The sequence below is a fragment of the Vicugna pacos genome, chromosome 34 (genome assembly GCF_048564905.1).
Source record: "Vicugna pacos chromosome 34, VicPac4, whole genome shotgun sequence".
Lineage (NCBI taxonomy): Eukaryota > Metazoa > Chordata > Mammalia > Artiodactyla > Camelidae > Vicugna > Vicugna pacos.
The window spans coordinates 12,089,876-12,107,511 of record NC_133020.1 but is presented as its reverse complement, the minus strand read 5'-3'; positions in this window follow the sequence as shown (position 1 = coordinate 12,107,511).

Sequence of the window (17,636 nt, the reverse complement as noted above, 5' to 3'; positions counted from 1 at the left end):
TCTTCTGCCCGTTTTTGGATTGGGTTGTTTATTTTTTTCTTATTGAGTCGTATGAGCTGCTTATATATTTTGGAGATCAAGCCTTTGTCGGTTTCACTTGCAAAAATTTTCTCCCATTCCGTAGGTTTTCTTCTTGTTTTATTTCTGGTTTCCAGGATGAACTTTTAAAATACCAATTTTTTTATACTTGCCATCTGATGTATATTAATTATGAGTTTTTCTTTCTATCTCTTGATGAGTCTTAATTTTATTATTATAATATTATTAATTATTAAATAATATTAATTTTATAAATAATATTTCTTAAATGATGCTTGTATTGACTCTCACAGTTGTTCATTTAGGCTTACCACACAAAAGGAAAGCCGCCATAATATTTTAGTTCTTGTAATTTGAGTAACTTTCTAAGTCCATAACAAAACCTATCAGACAATTGCATATAAGAATTCTGTTTCTTTTTACTTCTTTTCCTAATGTTAAAAGCAGCTTTGCATTTCAGGAAAGCTTTGTGGTGTAATTAATGGAAAAGACCATGCGCTCAGAAGTGAAAAGTACAAAATTAAATCTGCCTGCATAAACGCACGTGCACACACACACACCCGACTCTGAATTTGGATAGCCTATTTACCCTTTCTAACCTGTAGTTTCCTCAAACTTTTGTGAGTTTTTTTTGAAGGTCAAATGATCTATGTATGTGAAGCATGTGAAAAAAGGATGTTCTAAAGAATAAAGTGTCCTCCATATGTAAATTATCTGAGTAACCTATCAATCATCCAGATTCAGCTAGCTGGCTGTTTCCTAGCTTCGTGTAAGTTATTCATTTAACCATTGTCACTTCTCTAATTATTTTCTTAAAATTTCTACTTCCCTGGTAATGCTTCTTAGCATAGCAGCAGAATGCATGGTGGTTACTGGAATGGTTACCCACTCGGTGACTAGTATTTGATCTCCATCACTTAACAACTATCAGGAAAAAGAAAGGACATTTAAATTATATATTCTTAGAGGTATAAGAAGTATGCATATGAGCAGAACATGCTTAAGAAGAAGTTTAAAAGTCCAGAGATCACCTACTTCAATTTCCAAGTTTGAATAGTAGTCATAGAGACAATTTGAAATGATTTCTAACTGTGTTTTCACTCCAAAGGAAGTTGTAGATGATGTTGGGGGTTTTATTGGTGAAACAAGTTTAATGGAAGAGAGGGAATTAAGACGAAGAATATTTACTGGTCCAGTATCTTCTGCACCAAGGAATCCCCACCTGACCACATGACACACTGGGCTCTGGAGTGAAGTCAGTGCTGTGAGTGTCCTTGGCCTGTGATGAGACAGAGGTGCAGAAGAGATTACACAATTTGTATTAACACTGTTACCAACGAGGGATGTGATGGATGTGATGGATGTGTTCATGTTTCTATTGCTTAATTAGAACTCTGAAAGCAAGGACTCTGTTTCTTTCATCTTTGTATATGTATCATTCTCATTCATGTATACAGACATATACACCTGCTTTCACACACCCCATTCTCACACTCCACACACACATACACACACAGTATCACCACTACTGCCAGTATGAACCATTATGGATACACTTAGTAATTAGGTAACAAGTTCTGTAAACTTCAGGAAAAATACTCCTAACCCATTGGCTACAGTACAGCACAGTCATTCCCACATTGGAACAGTCCAGTAAGTGGGACTGAAAAGACCGAGTTTAATGACACAAGCCCGTCACCGCTGTGGGTCTTAGAAAGCCACAGTCAGCGCGTATCTGTGTTCTTCCTTTTCTCTCTTTGTTTGGCCATCTAATCCCTCTTGTGACTGAAACGTTCTTCTTTGCACCAAATTAAAGGACAAAGAGTCTACTACTGGGCTCTTCTTGATCTGGAAGCCAGCAACTTGCCTTATCTATGCTGTATTCCACGAGGAGGCCAACTATCAAAGGCTAATTGCACAACTTCTGGTTCCTATTTATTAGGGGAACCCCAAGAAACACCGAAGCACTGCTCACAGCCACCCTCCCACTCTACCGTTCAGAGATTCTCCAGGCGGTGAGAAGAAGGGCGTGGAGTTTCCAGTGCCCAAAGCGTTAGAGGTTAACATAGACAGACTCAAACCGAGGGAATCCTGCATAAGTTCTATAAACCATCCACCTGACGGTTCTACTTTATAAATACCAAAATTTAAAAAAAAAAAGTTTTTTTGGAGTTGCATTGTTGCATCACACTGACTCTTCTTCAAGGCAGATGGGGACAAGTGAGGCGATTTGCCTTGAAAGTCTCTACAGTCCATTTAGAAACAGCGACACAAAAAATCCTCATGAGCATCTCCCCGCTGCCAGCCTGAAATGTCAGCCCTGGGGGAAGCTGATGGGTGTCCCCGCCATCAGGGAAGCAGCAGCGCTGCCCGCGTCTTCCGGAGGACTGGCTGCACCATGTGTCCTGTGTAAACTGTTGGATTTGACACGGAGGGGTTGTCAAAGGCCACTGGGAAGGAGCTCTGTTGGGTTGAATTTGGCACCCATCTCTCACACTTGACAGCTCAAGTACAAGGTTGTGGAGGAGCTGCAGGACCTTTGAGCCCCCTCAGTCAGCAGGTGCAGGCCCTACGTCACACTTAATGCAGAAGCCCTGACAGCCCTGTGTAAATGGGAGCCGTCAAGTGGAGCAAGAGGAGCTGTGCGCGGGAGCCGGCCGTTTAAGTGATTTCCTCTTCCTGGAGTTTTGGAAAAATAGGGACCAGGACCATGTAGACAATGATGCACCTCAAGAACCTCTGTGTTAGCAATTTAAAGAAAATAATCCAAACTTCAGTAAGCCTGGGTGAATAGTTAAAAGCTAATCAGAGCATCAGTGAAGAGTTAAAATTCTCCTACATTCTAGAATTCTGCCCAAAATTCTTCATCTTCGACCCTAAATTATAGGTATCCCTGTCTATGGTGCTGTATGAACAAAAGCACCTAAAAAGAGAGAAAAGTAAAGGATTGAAGCAGTTTCATGTAGTGAACGGAACATTAGATTTGAAAATGCTTATGTTCGAGTCTTGGCTCTGACACTTTCTGGCTGCTTGAGATAAGGATGGGGGTCTTTAACTTTCTTAAGTTCCATCTTTAATTCTAAACTGGCAACATTAACACTTTACCCACTGTGATAATCATCTTTCACTGCACTAATTCTGTGCAACAAGTCACCCGTGACTCAGTGGCTTTGCAAATGACCCTGCAGGGTTGGGGTGCAGTTGGCTGGGTTTGCGGCGTGTCTGCTATGAGCTCCGGCTCAACAGTTCTGCTGGATGTGCATCTGGTCGTCTCGTCTACCTGGGAGTTGGCTGGAACTGGACTGACTCCAGATGATCTCAGCTCGGATTACTGGGGCAACTCAACTCTATTCCGTGTGTCTCACCCTTCAGGATAGGGGTCAGCAAACTATGGCGCGTTGGCCAAATCCAGCCCACGGGTTGTTGCGATAAATAAAGTTTTATTGGAACACAATTGTGCTCATTGATTTTCATATTTTCTGTGGTTACTTTGATGTCACAATGGCAGTGCTGTGTAGTTGAATGGTCACAATGGAGACCGTGTGGCTCACGAAACCAAAAAAGATTTACTCAGTTCTTTCACAGCGAAAGTGTGCTGACTCTTGCTTCCGCAGGCTAGTCTGGATGTGTTATCATGGCCACAGCAAAGAGCAAGAGGGGAAATGGAAATGTGTCAGCACGTTTTCAAAATTCTGCACGTATCCCACCCACTGGCCATGCTGTTGGCCAAAGAAAGTCACGTGTATGACTGCAGAATTAAAGAGCTAGGACATGGACTCAACCTTATTAGTGAGAACTGCAAAGTCACGTGGCGCAGGGGTCTGGATCCTAAAGAGATAAAGAGTTTAGGCTATTTACACAATCAGTCTACCACACCTGCCCACTTTGTGATATTGTTATGGGGTTCAGTTCACACACATGTAAAAGCATCTTATAAATGCTACAACATTGTGCAATTAAGACAACATTCATTCTAATGTGTCATAATTTTATCAGATTAGTGGTAATCTGTTGTATACTCGTTATGATAGCAAGAGTTATAACTAAATGAAAAAACACAATGCGGGATATGTGAACTTGGCCTTCTCCCTCTCATTTGCAATGTGCTGCCTTCGGGGGACAGATGGAACAGGGAACAAATATTTGGATAGCCTCATCGCCTCTGTAATCAAGTTGGTTCCCAAACTGTGCCCAGTCTGTTCTCTTGAAATTATCATCTGCACCCTGCTCCCAACCAAGTGTTTTCATCAAAACTACTCCATTTCTATTAGTGTATTGAATGTAGAACAGGCAATATTACTGGCCCAAATGTAAAATTTTTTGCATTAGTATTTGCCAAAATAATTGTATATCATCCTTCTATATGTCAAGTTAAGCATGAAAGCAAGGGCTGTGCTAAATCCTTCTCTGAGCCAGTATGCCTACAACTTGATAGCTAATGGGATGTAATTTACTTTATAGCTCATCTTTCATGACAATATAGAATTGAGAACCAAGAATTGGTTCTAACGATAGCTTTCCACTAACTTGCATGAGACACCCAAGCAAATCAGCTACCCTTGCTCTCTGCAATAAAGTAGAGATTAAATTCGAAAAAGAAAAATATTTGAAATATTCTCTGACTCTAAAAATTCTGTTTGTTCCAGAGGCAGGTGTTGGTCTCCTCTTTTCCCAGGGACACAGTATGAATAGCAAGATGTGGGAATTATTAGAGTGGGAACCCTGTAGCCCCTACTAATGAGGTCAAAGATAAATTGGTGCATTATATGGCATTTTGTGGTTTAATGTCTTAGAAGGATAATCTTTAATTTTCTCCGAATCACCAATGTGATGTCACCAAACCCAAACGATCGTTTGTCAATTTTCAGAAATAAATGAATTAATGCACTGAGTTACCCCCATTTTAAGATTTCCTTCTGTTACATTTTCTTCACACGTTGAATGTGCTATCACTTGAGCAGGACCAGTCAACAGTAGTAGCACATGTAGGACAAACAAAGAGAATGTCCAGAAATAAGTGAAATGGGTTTCCTTCATCTTTTTCAACCTGGGCTCCCTTAGAATCCTGACTCGAAGAGTTACTCAGGTTCCACCTAGTCCAAATATCTACACAGCAAATAGATATTTTATTTATTTTACTTACTGTTCCATGAAAGACATATTTGCTGAGGGCCTCTGATGTGGCCAGGCCTCGGTCTGGGTGTTTGGTGTCCATCAGTGAAGAGAGGAACAGAGATTTTGCCTTCTAGTAGGGGCTCTATTATTTAGGGATTGTGAAGAAAGCAAAAGGACTTGTTGAGCTGGTCGAACCCACGCTGTCACAGGAATTATCTACGCCAGTGGTCAGTCACTATGGCCTCTGGGCCAGACCTGGCCTTCTGCCGGCTTTCGTTTGGCCTATAAGCTAAAAGCGGTTTTCACTAACAATGAAGTTCGATGATGGAGAGCATTAACTCTGAGCTCTACTCAAGCAAAATGCCATCCTTTGAATGAGATTCCGTTCTGAGAAAATGTCTGGTTTTAAATTATAAAACCAAAGTTGTGCTCCATCATTTTTGTTATTTTTCTGAGCTTCATCCATTAAAAACGTGGAAATTTGTTTTCTCATTTGTTATGTAAGTTCCCATATAACTTACTTGATTTTGCCTCTTAGCTCATAAGTCTCATATTTACTATCTGGGTTTTTTACAGGGAAAGTTCATCAATGTCTGATCTATCCAACTGAATACAAAGACTGGAAGAGGATACAGAAATTTTTTCTAATTCTTTTCCACCAATGACTGATGTCAGAATTTCATCAAAGTGACTAAGGAAACTTTATTTCAACATGGGTCTTTCATATTTAAATTATTATCTATTTTGTTCCAAATTATTATGTCCTATATGGTATGGTATGTGCTGGAATATTTGATAATCTTTTAAGAATTTGCTCAGTTGTTAGAAGGTTGACATATTGTTACCTGATCTCTGTGAAAATACAGCTTATAACCAGTGTGTTTTCAGTCTATATGCGCTCTCCCTAATAGCTGAGTTTTTCCCCTGAGATCAGTGCTCTTGATGTTACCATGATGAACATTGAAGTCTTAAAGCCCCTTTGGCTGGAAAAGTCTCTTTTTGCTTGGAGTAGATATATAGAAATCTTGACACTTCCAGTGTAACCCTATTACGTCACTCACTTCTCAGAAATCGTAGTTAAAACCATTAATGTTGAATCATTTCATACCCAATGCCAAGTAGTTGACATTAACAGAGAGCAGAACAAGCTATGGCCAAATGAAACTGAATGGAAAACTCAGAAACAGGTGAGGAGGTCCAATTTAACATCTTTGTTTTTTCCTGGGACATTTATATTCATGGTGGTGATTTTATATTGCATACATGTAACATAGTCATAGTTCTTGCTTTCAAATTGCAACTAGTTTCTTGGACGGATTTAAATTTGTTACTGTTTTATGGGGAAGTAGTACACTGTTGCACTAGGAAAATCATGACTTCTCATTGCTCTGCCACACAAACAAATTTTTAATTTACTAATTCAAAAATCACCACAAACTCTTCACCAAAACCAAAGACAATAACCGTTATGTTTAAAATTCTGACTTAGCATTTTAAAATTCATTTCAAAATATGAACTAGAAAAATTGCATAGACTTCCATTTTTAGGGATCTATTCCAAAGAGAACATGAGCCAAAAATATGAAAGTACTTGCAAAAATGGCTATTCACTGAAGCACCAGTTGTAGTGGCGAAATACTGTGAACAATTCAAATACTCGCTGCAAGGAATGATTGACTAAACTATGATGTATTCACACAATGGACTACTATGCAGCTATAAAGAAGAATGGGGAAATTTTTTTATGTTACTGTGGAATAATCTCCAGGATATGAGAATGTGAGTGTGAGTATATTTTAAAAATCAAAGAAAAGACCAACCATAAAGTTTAAAAAAGCTAACTACAGGGGAAGGAGGGAATAGAGTGGAAGGGAATCAGATAGAAACCATTCTATTTTTTTTTCTTTAAATGTCTTGTTTTGAAGGTGCAACTTTGGAAACATAAATATTTTATATAATTTAAAAAAATGAAATTAAACAGAAATTAAACATTGAAAGTGAAAAGAAAAAGAAGCCTCAAAGCATATTCTGTTGACGGTACAACCTCTCACAGAGAAATTACACCAAGTGGCTTTAAAGCCTAAGAGTTGGCTTGTACATCCCCAGTAGGACAAAATCACTTTAAAAAAAAATCACTCTTTTCAGTAATGATATAATTGGCAGTAGCATTTATATTTTTCTGAGACCATCGTGTATGTAGTAGGGATAAAGCAAATGACTAATTATATTGGTGTCGTTGAAACCAGGGTTTGGGGCAGGGCAGAAAGGAGAAATAGACATGAAATTAGTGAGGCTAAATAAAAACCCTGTACTCCTGAATCTGAATTGGAATTATTAGTTTGAACTTGTGATGTGTTTTACCGAAAACAAAACAAAAGTAACAATACTTTCTATCTATATCCACCGAAAAGAACTAGCAGCTGGATGTAGGAAATGCAAGATGAATCTTGTCACATCAGAAAAGAAGGATGCAAGACTACTCGTGTCATCTCAAAAGGACTCGGGAGCCTAAGTGAATAGACTCTCCTGCCAAAGGGAGGAAGACTTGAGTATCAGTAAGTGTTGTAACTGCAATAAGTTATAAGATATCAAAAATGTCTAAATCCATGTGTTCATAAAATACATGTATATACATATAATACACATGTATTATATTATATTATATATATATATATATACCAAGCATTTAAACTGCTTCTCCTTTATAAACTTCCTCAGTGTAAATAATTGCTCTTGAGGGGGACCTGTCTCTTAGAAGCATATCAGGTAATAGTTGAAGAAATAATTTATCTTTTCAACACATTATGAATTAATGAATGTAAGCAATGATTGTCAATGGCTGCTAATATTGCAAAAAAAAAAAAAACAAACAGGATTTTTTATCCCTGGGGTTATTACATAATATCACCTCCGAAGTTGTCTGCACAAAATCAACTGCATAAATCTCTACATGTCTCTAACTTTGAATACAGATTTTAAGAAGATGCAAAGGATGAAAATCACCATGAAGATGAAGTCAGAAAAATTCAGACTGAGGGAAACTTGACAGGACAAACAACCCACCACTTCAATGAAAACTTGAAGAGAGAAGAGAAAAAGAGACAGACAGACACAGACAGGGAGAGAAGCTAAAGATTGAAAGGCATTTGAGAGATTTATCATCTCTCAATGTATGGCTGTCATTTGGATTCTAAATCAAAATAAAAAACAAACTATGCTAAAATCAAAAGGGAAAATAATTTTAAAAATCAGGGAAATGGGAGTATGATTGAATATTTACTATTAAAGAATCATTTTTAGCATTTTCAGGTGTGGTCATGTTATTGAATATGCACAAAAAAAGTCTCTATCTTTTAGAAACATCTTTGCAATGTTTACAGATGGATGATGTGATGTCTGAGAGAGCGTCAAAATTCAGGGAGGGGATATGGAGGGACAAGAAAGTATTGAGTATAAAGGAAGCAAGTTTGGTCACGAGCTGTGAACTGTCAAAGCTGAGTGATAGGTACATGGAAAATGGCCATACTGTTTTCTCTACTTTTATATATGTTTGAAATGTTCTAAAATAAAATATTAAAGCACAGAGTGTAGAGGTGAGCAAACTCTTCCTAGACCCAGAACTGCAGTTTATCAAAACCTAAATGAAGTACCACTGCCTGATGAACGAATACTTCAACAATATTTTGCCCTCCATAGGGGAAGAGTATTTGTAAGCAAAGTGGTATTGGTGGGTGCTTATGATTAGCTTTTTATACATAGCGAGGCTTTCAGTTATGTTCCAAGTCTGGACTTCTTTGAAGTTTTTGCTGAGATGTTGTTATGTGGGGCCAATGTCCTAACCTAGCTAACTGTGTGTGTGTGTGTGTGTGTGTGTAGATATATAATGGAGATAATATTTTTGAAATATGTTAACAAATCATGTCATCTCTCTCTCTTAAACCACCTTTTTGTTTTTTATCCCATTAGGGCATGCCTGGAGACATCATCACTCCAGGGAAGAGGAAAGTAGGCACCTTCTAGAAAAGAGAGGCAGATGTGACATATGTGAATTTCTCATTGAAGAGGGACAGGAAGCAGAAATGCTTCTGGTGCAGAAAGAAAGACATTCAGAGAGAATGGATCTAGGATTGGCATGCTACTGGGATCCCCGGAGGGGACTGACACACCTCTGGCCATTGCGAGGAAACAGAGGCCCCAGTGAGACCCACACTCATGTAGCTGGCTCACTAGTGCCCCATCCCCCCCCCAAAAGATGTGTGCAAGTCCTAACTAATTCCTGGAGCCTATAAATGTGACCTTATGTGGACCAAGGGTTTTTTGGCAGATGTAATTAAATTAAAGATCTCAAGATGAGAGTATTCTGGATTAGGATGGGCTTCAAATCCCATGGCAAATCCTTAGAAGAGATGAGAAGGGAAAATAGACAGAGTTAGAGAGAGAAGATAATGGGAAGACGGGGCCACGACTGGGGTTGTGCAGCCAGCACGCCAGGGATGCTGAGGATGGCCGGCCGCCGCCAGAAGCTGGGACAGAACAGCTTCTCCCTCAGAGCCTCCAGAGAGAAGCTACCCTGCTGACACCTTGATTTCAGATTCTGGCCTCCAGAACTGAAAGGGAATCAATTTTCTGTTGTTTTTAAGATGCTGAGTTCGTGGTAATTTGTCCGTGCAGTCGTAGGACATGAATACACCCGACTTCTCATCATGAACTGTGTGGGAGGAGCGCATCTCACAGAGCGCTCCGGGGCGCGTTGAGAGTCATGTCAGGGTCAGGTGGTTTGGAAGAAGAGGTTCGGAAATAAGGGCTCCGTGTCTCCGTTGGCTCACTTTTCATAGAACGCTTCCTGGAGTTCTGACATCCTCCGAGTGGGCTAACTGAAGACCGGCGGACCCACCAAGAGAGCCCTGTCGTGAGGGTGGACTCCAGTGATGGCTGCAGAAGGCGCTGTAGGGGGAGGTGGATAGAAAGAGTAGGGACCCAAGAAGAGGTTGCGTGGGAAGGGGGAGACAGCACCAGACACCCAGTGAACTGAGCGAATGGACCATGGTTTTCGCCAGTGTGGCCTTAGAGTGGATTTAGAGAGGACAGTCTGAGATGAGAGAGCAGGAGAAACCAGTTGCAGCGCAGAGAAGCATGAGCCAGGAGACAAACACAGCCCACGACTAGAGACCACCTCCCCAGTCTAATCTCCTTCCTGTGCCCAAATTTCACGTGGGAAACAGGGGAGAGACTTGAAATGTTAGACTAAATAGTTTGAACTTCAATACAAGTTCAAATGCAGTGGGTGACTATCATCAAGAAGGGGTTTTAGTGAGCATGAATGGACAAGTTCAAGAGTTTTCTTGCCATCAGATGGGTGAGGGGAGGTGGGTTGAAGAGAGGACTTTGAGATTACATCAATTAAGTAATTTGTTAAAGCTACGTTAGGATGCATGCATTGTAGTATGTAAAATTTGACCTTGCTACACATAGAAGAGGCAAACATCAGTGGTTGTAGATTTTAGATATATTTCACATAGTAAAACCTACCATGATTTTTATCAGCTAATTTGGACCTAATTTAATTTATTTGCACAGCTGTCAGCCTGCGGAAGAGTCAGCTTTTGACAACAAAAATCTAATGCAACCGTATCTATTTTAGCTTCAGCCCTTCCATCAAAGGCCGGGAGAAGGCTGCTTTTCCTAAGGGCTTGTTTTATCAGTCTAGGTGGCTAGTGTCGATGTGGCTTTGGCATCTTGCTGGGAAGCTCACAGGTAACTCTCATTAAGAGTTCTGCTGATGCTGATTTGTAGATCGGCACATTTGGAGGACTGTTTTTAATGTATTTGGTTTATTTCGAAACTCTGTGTCTTTTCTACTTTTCCAGGTCAGGACTGCTTCAGAGAGTACTGAAGTAACTGCCCATGAAATGGGGGTCTCCTACCTGTAGTCTCTCCTCAGCACCCTCGCCGGAAGGATCTGTCTGTTGCCTTCACTCTTTGCTTCATTCTGGCTGTACAGGGACTTGTTAGAGTTGGCCCACAGGTGGCTGGGGTGTCCAGCTCCATTTCCAGGACCAACCATCCCTCTGACCTCTGCTCACCTTCAGATACGTCGGCTAATTTGCTAGGGCGTGAGGTAAAGTGCGATACAGGCATGTGAAGCCCCCTAGGCCGCCTGTGGTCTGGGAACCCGTGGACTCTTTCGGAGCAGGCTGGCCATTTCCCATTGCCACTAGATGTCCCCGTGTGGCTTCTCTTTTGGACACCAGTGCTGTACACACGGCAAGTTACTTCTGCTCTGCTGGATGGAGGGGAAGTGCACCGCAGTCTCTGAATACCTTCCAAGCTGGGACCTGACACACCGTCGCCCTCAGTTAACAATGTCAAGTCTATGGGCGGGGCAACACTGGAGAAGACTCTGAGACTGTACGGAAATCAAGGCTACTTCTACAGAAGGACCCGGGATTCTTTCAACTTGGATCATTAAACTTTCCCTGCCTCCCAGCCTACTCTCGGAAGCCTAAAGCTTTAACAATTATCATGAAGAACTAGTTTTTTCAAAAAAGAATTTTTTTTTTGCACTTTCTCTCTCTACAGACATGGTCTGTCCTGAGTGTGACATCACAGGAATCTCACTTTGTGAATTTGATGACAACCAACGTGGGTGTCCCCTTTTTGATGATGTGCTCGGGTGTGATGTTGTGCAGCAGTGTCAGCGGACTATAAAGCTTTTTAAAGCATTCTCTCAGTTTCCAGATTTCATTTGTCCTTGACTGGCTTGTGGACCAGCACGGGTCCGAGGACTACATCTTGGGTGGTAATGGCCGACATCATCGCGAAACTTAGTTCTCCATCCTTGAATTAAAACGAAAACCACGGAGAACTCAAGCGGCTCTTAGAAGACTTGAGTGGAGACTCTAGCAATGTGCAGAGGGCGGTGGTCTCTGTCCTTCCAGACAATCTCTGTCTTTCCGCCCAGGTCAGATCTGGACCTTTCATGGAGCTACTATACCTCTGAGTTCTTATATGAAATCCCTATAATAAAAGACAGATTAACAAAAGAAAAACAGGAGTTGATTAACATGTATACCTCATGTACATGTAGGGGAGGGAGACCCAGGGATAAATGAGTAACTCCCTGAAGTGTTTGAGAATTCAGGCTTAAACACTGTCTTAATAGAGAAAGAAGAGACAGGATGTAGGCTTCCTGGGGGGAGCAAATGATTTTTAGGAAAGATGACTGGGCCTGGGTAGAATCGATGGGAGGCGGGATAGTTTATGACAAGGTTTGAGTGAGGGATGCATCTCTTGTTTCTGGTGATGAGTCAGTCTTCCCTGGAGGATGAAACTCTGGGAGAGGGGACTTAGGACAATTGGGTTCCTTTTGGAAGAACTGTCTCTAGGCTGATGGGGGAGGTTCAGAGAAAGCCTCTCCCCGCATTTGCTATTATCCGAGGGCCTACCACTCAAAATTATCGATATAAAAATCGATACTAAAGCAGCATATTTCGGGGTAGCATGTTCAACTACCCTACCTAAGATTTTAGATATTCTGCTCTTTGCAGATTTCTTTCTATTTTTCTGGCTTGAATAAAAACACAAGAAATTTGCTTATGAACATTTGGGATTTATATTGTTTATTTCACGATGCCAGCTAATTAATTTCAATGGTAAGGTAGGACGCTATGAATTATGCAGATTTGAAGACATGCTCTTATTTACTCAGATTTCCTCGGCCATGAGTGACATGTACCTCATTACGCAGGTGAGAAGGGACTGCACCCTCAGTGCCAGGAATGGCTCGCTTATCTTCAAGCATCAGAAATAGAAAACTCATAGATAACATTCTATGAAGTTTCTTGTATAAATGTTTGTAGCTGTATTCTAGAAATAACTTTTAAATCTATTCCATACAGAGAGATTTTTTTCTTTCTTTTCTAATGGCGGTACTAGGATTTGAACCCAGGACCTCGTGCATGTTAAGCATGCGCTCTACCACTGAGCTCTACCCACCCTCCAGAGAGAGATTTTTAATGAAACAATGATAGACAATTCGTAGTTGTTTCCGTGTTTGTTTGTGTGTAATAACTGAATAGTTGCCTTTATCATAGGGTCAGCTGGGCTCATTCATTTTCCTTGGAGGATTTAAATTTTTCCATCTGGGCACAAGATATAAAATGAGATCACGTGGAAAAGAAAGAACTTTGTATTTATAGATTTCATCGACTACAAAGTCAATGTACATCTCTATTTAAAAACCTTGTTACATATTTCTGCCTTAACATGATTGTTTATAAATGTTCCATTATAACCTTGTGGTTTTAATGATGTAAATGAAGATAGTTTGCAAAAGTTGGAAATGAGTAGGGGTCAAACAGCTTAGAAAAGAAATATAAAAAATGTATAACTAAATATTGAACTCAACTGAAGGGCTATGGTTCAGGATTGGAAACGTGAAGAAATTTCTTTCGTGGAAAAATAAACAAAGAAAATGGATGAGGGTGTAGAAAGAATTATTATAGACCAGAGAAATCTGGGTGAAGAGAAACTGAGAGAGGATTCTCAAAGATCGGAGAGATTTGGTGGAAAAACTTCTTGAAAGTGCATTTTCAAAAACCCAAACTAGAAATACGCAGAAACGGCATTCCTCATCAAATCCACTACAATCTGCTCAGAGCCAAAGCACAGCCACAAGGTAACCAGCACCGAGCTCTTCAGCCTACAATCCTGTATTGACAGATCATCTAATTGATTAAAATATTTCTTGATTCAACAAACACTTACTTGCAGTTTTTACTTTGTTCTAGGTACTCTGCTGGACCCCGAGGGTAAGAATGGATGAGAAATGGTGCCCTCCTGGAGGAGCTCAGAGAGCTCTTTGTCCAAGGTCTTGCTGACAGGGAGTCGCAGCGCCAAGGTGTGCAGGTGTCGCAATTTCCAGTTTAGTGCTTTTGCTCTAAGGCCGCATTGTTTCTGAAGTTTAAAAGTCTGACCAATACCCAAAGCAGAAAATGCTCGACGGTGACTTCAGGAAATCAGTACCTCTAACTCATGGTAGGTTAATAAGGGCCTGGGTATCTTGGAACTATTGAAAACAAACCTACAGAATTTGAGGTAATGGGCCTTAAATTACCTACAACAGGGATCAACTCCTAAACCTAAAAAACCTCCCCAAGGACAGATACTAAAACATCAAAGGTATTGGTTTTAAAACACAGACACACTAAAGCAAGTACCAAACGTATCCAGCCAGGTATTTAAATGTAATTGAGGCCCTTTCTTAATTACTCAATTAAAGCCGTTCCACACGTCGGAGATGGGAAATCTTCGATTTTCAGCTTGAGCAGCTCCTCCTTGCTCCTTGCTGTAGGGAGAGACTTTCAAGATGGGGTGGCTGCACCGGTGTCCCTTCATCAGGAAGACGAAGCAGTCAAAGCAGGGCAAAGGGAACGTGCAGTCACTGAATGCCATCAACAGCCCTGAATTTTATGGGCGTCCTGTCATTTGATCATCAAGACAGTCTTACGTGGTCAGAGTTATTGTCTTCGTTTTCCTGAGAACTAAATTCAGACATTTTAAATACTATGCCCAAAGACACAGTTTGCAGATTTTAGAGTCAGAAATGGAACTAGGCTGGTTTAGTTCTCAGGTTCTCATTCTTTGCATCATACCATGCTACCCCTGGGAATTGGAACAAGGTTTAAATGAGAGAGAGAGAAAAAAAAAAAAAAACCCTGAAGGTGAAGTAGGGACGATTATAAATAAGGAAGAGTGAACATTTAGATCTTTGTTGAATTTACAGGCATACCAGCAGAAGGGCTGGGTTTATAATCCTTGTTATTCTCGGATCAAACACCACTTTTCAACATGTGGTGCCAGGAACCAAGCTCAGTTCTCTCACTTACTTGTACTTTAGTCACAGAGAATCTTCTGAAAGTTTCCGCCTTCCCCGAGAAGAAAGATGAAATGAAAGCTCTGGAGGCGGAAAACCTGTGCCACCAACTAGATTCATGTAGACGAAACGATTCAACCTTCTTGTGTCTTGTTGTCTCAATGAGGTTAATAAAACCTCACTCTTAAACTTATGGAGAGTAAATCAGACAATGCACAAAAAGAACTCAACATGGTGTCTACTTCCAAGTGCATGTTCAACAAATGTTATTTTCCTATTATTATTTTAAAACAAATATGCTAGGTATAAATTGCTTTCCTACACTCAGAGGCAAGGCATGATACATCTTTATATTGTATGCAAAGTTTGATTCATTTCAAACTTCAAGGACTGGTTAAAGAGTTCCCTGATTAGTTTGCAGAACTCACCCCTACCCTCTGGAGCATGTGCGTTTGGAGGTTATGAGTCCTACATTGGGGGGAAGACCTTTGTTGATGTCCAGGCTTATGTGCCCTCTTCAGAGATCACGGTTTTGCTCCCCAAATCACGCCTCTTCACCCAGCACTTCCTAAAATTATAGTCATTTCTATCCAAGGTTCTACCACTCTTTTGATTGCGGCCAGGTCACCACCAAGCCCATAAACCCAAATCCAAAGATCTTCTTTTCCAGTCTTTGGGAACTAAGCAGGCATTCTGAGTTTGAGCCACTCCCTCAAAATCCTCTCTGCCTACCTTTCCCCAGATGCCTCAGCCTACATCTCTTTGACACACAAGCCACTTGTCTTCAAAACAGCCAAGTTCTCTTGCTCTTCTCCGACTTTGCAGAAAAGGCATTCGTTCCTCACCAAGGGTGATGGTAAGACAGAACCCAGAACTTTAGAAACACGATTGTGGTCTGTCCTTACTGACGGAAGAGGAGAGTCTTCATTATTTTCTGGTGAGATTGCATCAGGAAAAAGAAATCAGAAAAACAGGGAAGTTAGTAAATTACTTTATTAATTATATATATATAATTATCTGTATATATACACATACATAGAATGGTTAAATATTACCTTCTTAGTATATATGCAACAAAGACGCAAAACCCATTCTATCTGTAAGATATGTAGGAAATGCTGAGAAGAACAGGATCTATTCCTTCCAGGAATTTACCCTCTAGTTGGAAAATGAGGCCTAGTTAAGATAAAACAACCGAGACGCTTCTGGGCTTCCTGGAATTTCTATCAAAAAATCTGAGTTCCCTTGCAGTCATTTTAAAACATGACAATTTTAACTAAGCACTAGTTTGGAGAGTTACATCCCTGCCTGAAGATGTACTTTGATGGCCATAATCTTTGTCTTTCTGCTTCAGTGACATGGAGACGGATTGGATGCCAGGGAGTCAGAGAATCTCCCCAGCTGATCAGGCTTCTCTAGACACAACAAAAGCCATGCTTTAAATTAGCTCCAACAGTCTAATCAGAATGAACAGACTACTTGTGTCTGTGATGGAGACATATTGGCAGCCGATGAAGGCTGTCTAGAGGGATTTTGGTGGAAACCCCAAGTATATTAATGCTGAAAGCAGTTTGAGTCCAGTGTAAGGATTAAGGGTGATTTAGAAGGAAATGTTTATGGTAACAACTCATTTCTATTTCCTTTTTTCTTTTAAGTTTGGCTTTGTGTATTAGCTTCAAGAATCGTGCAAAATGATCATTTTTCTCATCTCTTCCATCAGTGGCTTAAAAATATTAACCTTTTAAAATAATTACACTCAGAAACATTTTGGTATCTCAGACCACCTCACTGGAATTCCCACTAGAATCTGGGGGTAAATACCCTAACTGCAGACTCATGTCTGCGCCCATTATGCCATTTCAGACCTGGGTGTTCCCTTTTTCCCGTATATGGGATTGGGCACAAGATATGTCACAACAAACATGTTGACTTTAATGTGAAACAAAAAGCTATTCTCAGATATTTTGGTTGTCCCCTATGTCTTATAGCCAATGTACGGAAAGTCCATTTTGTACCTGCTTACTATTTATCCTTAGAATTATGTTACCCATCATCTGCCCTCTGGTAACATTCAGTTTGTGCATTTATTATGAGTCTAATTACCTGGGTACTTGTCATTTTGCTTCCTACCATCTATTGCCCCTTCCTAATGGTCCTCTGAATTTTACTATTGCAATGATGTCTTCTCTACTTCACTCCTTTATCCAAGAGCACCTGATTCATGGTTAGGCCAACCCTGTTCCCTCTCCCTGAACAGGAAGTGGTCATTCCACCCGAGCAGGCACAGCCTCACCAGATCCTTCCTGCTACAACTCCTCTGTGGTCGTCCTGCATCTTAGCCTCCTGTCTGCCCTTGGTGGCCCTCAGTGCTCTAGTCTGGTTCTCCAGCCGCCCATCAATTCTGAGAGTCTCCCCAGTCCATCCAACATACCTCCTTTCCCATAACATATCCAGAGGGCAATTCTATTTATGTTCAATAAATGACCTATGCAGCTTTGTATTGTGGTTCTGTATACTTCTCTGCAACTAAACTGTGAGCTGGAGGACAGCTAGATCCGTGATTTACTCATCTTCTAGCCTTCTATAGAACCAAGAAGAGATGTAGATG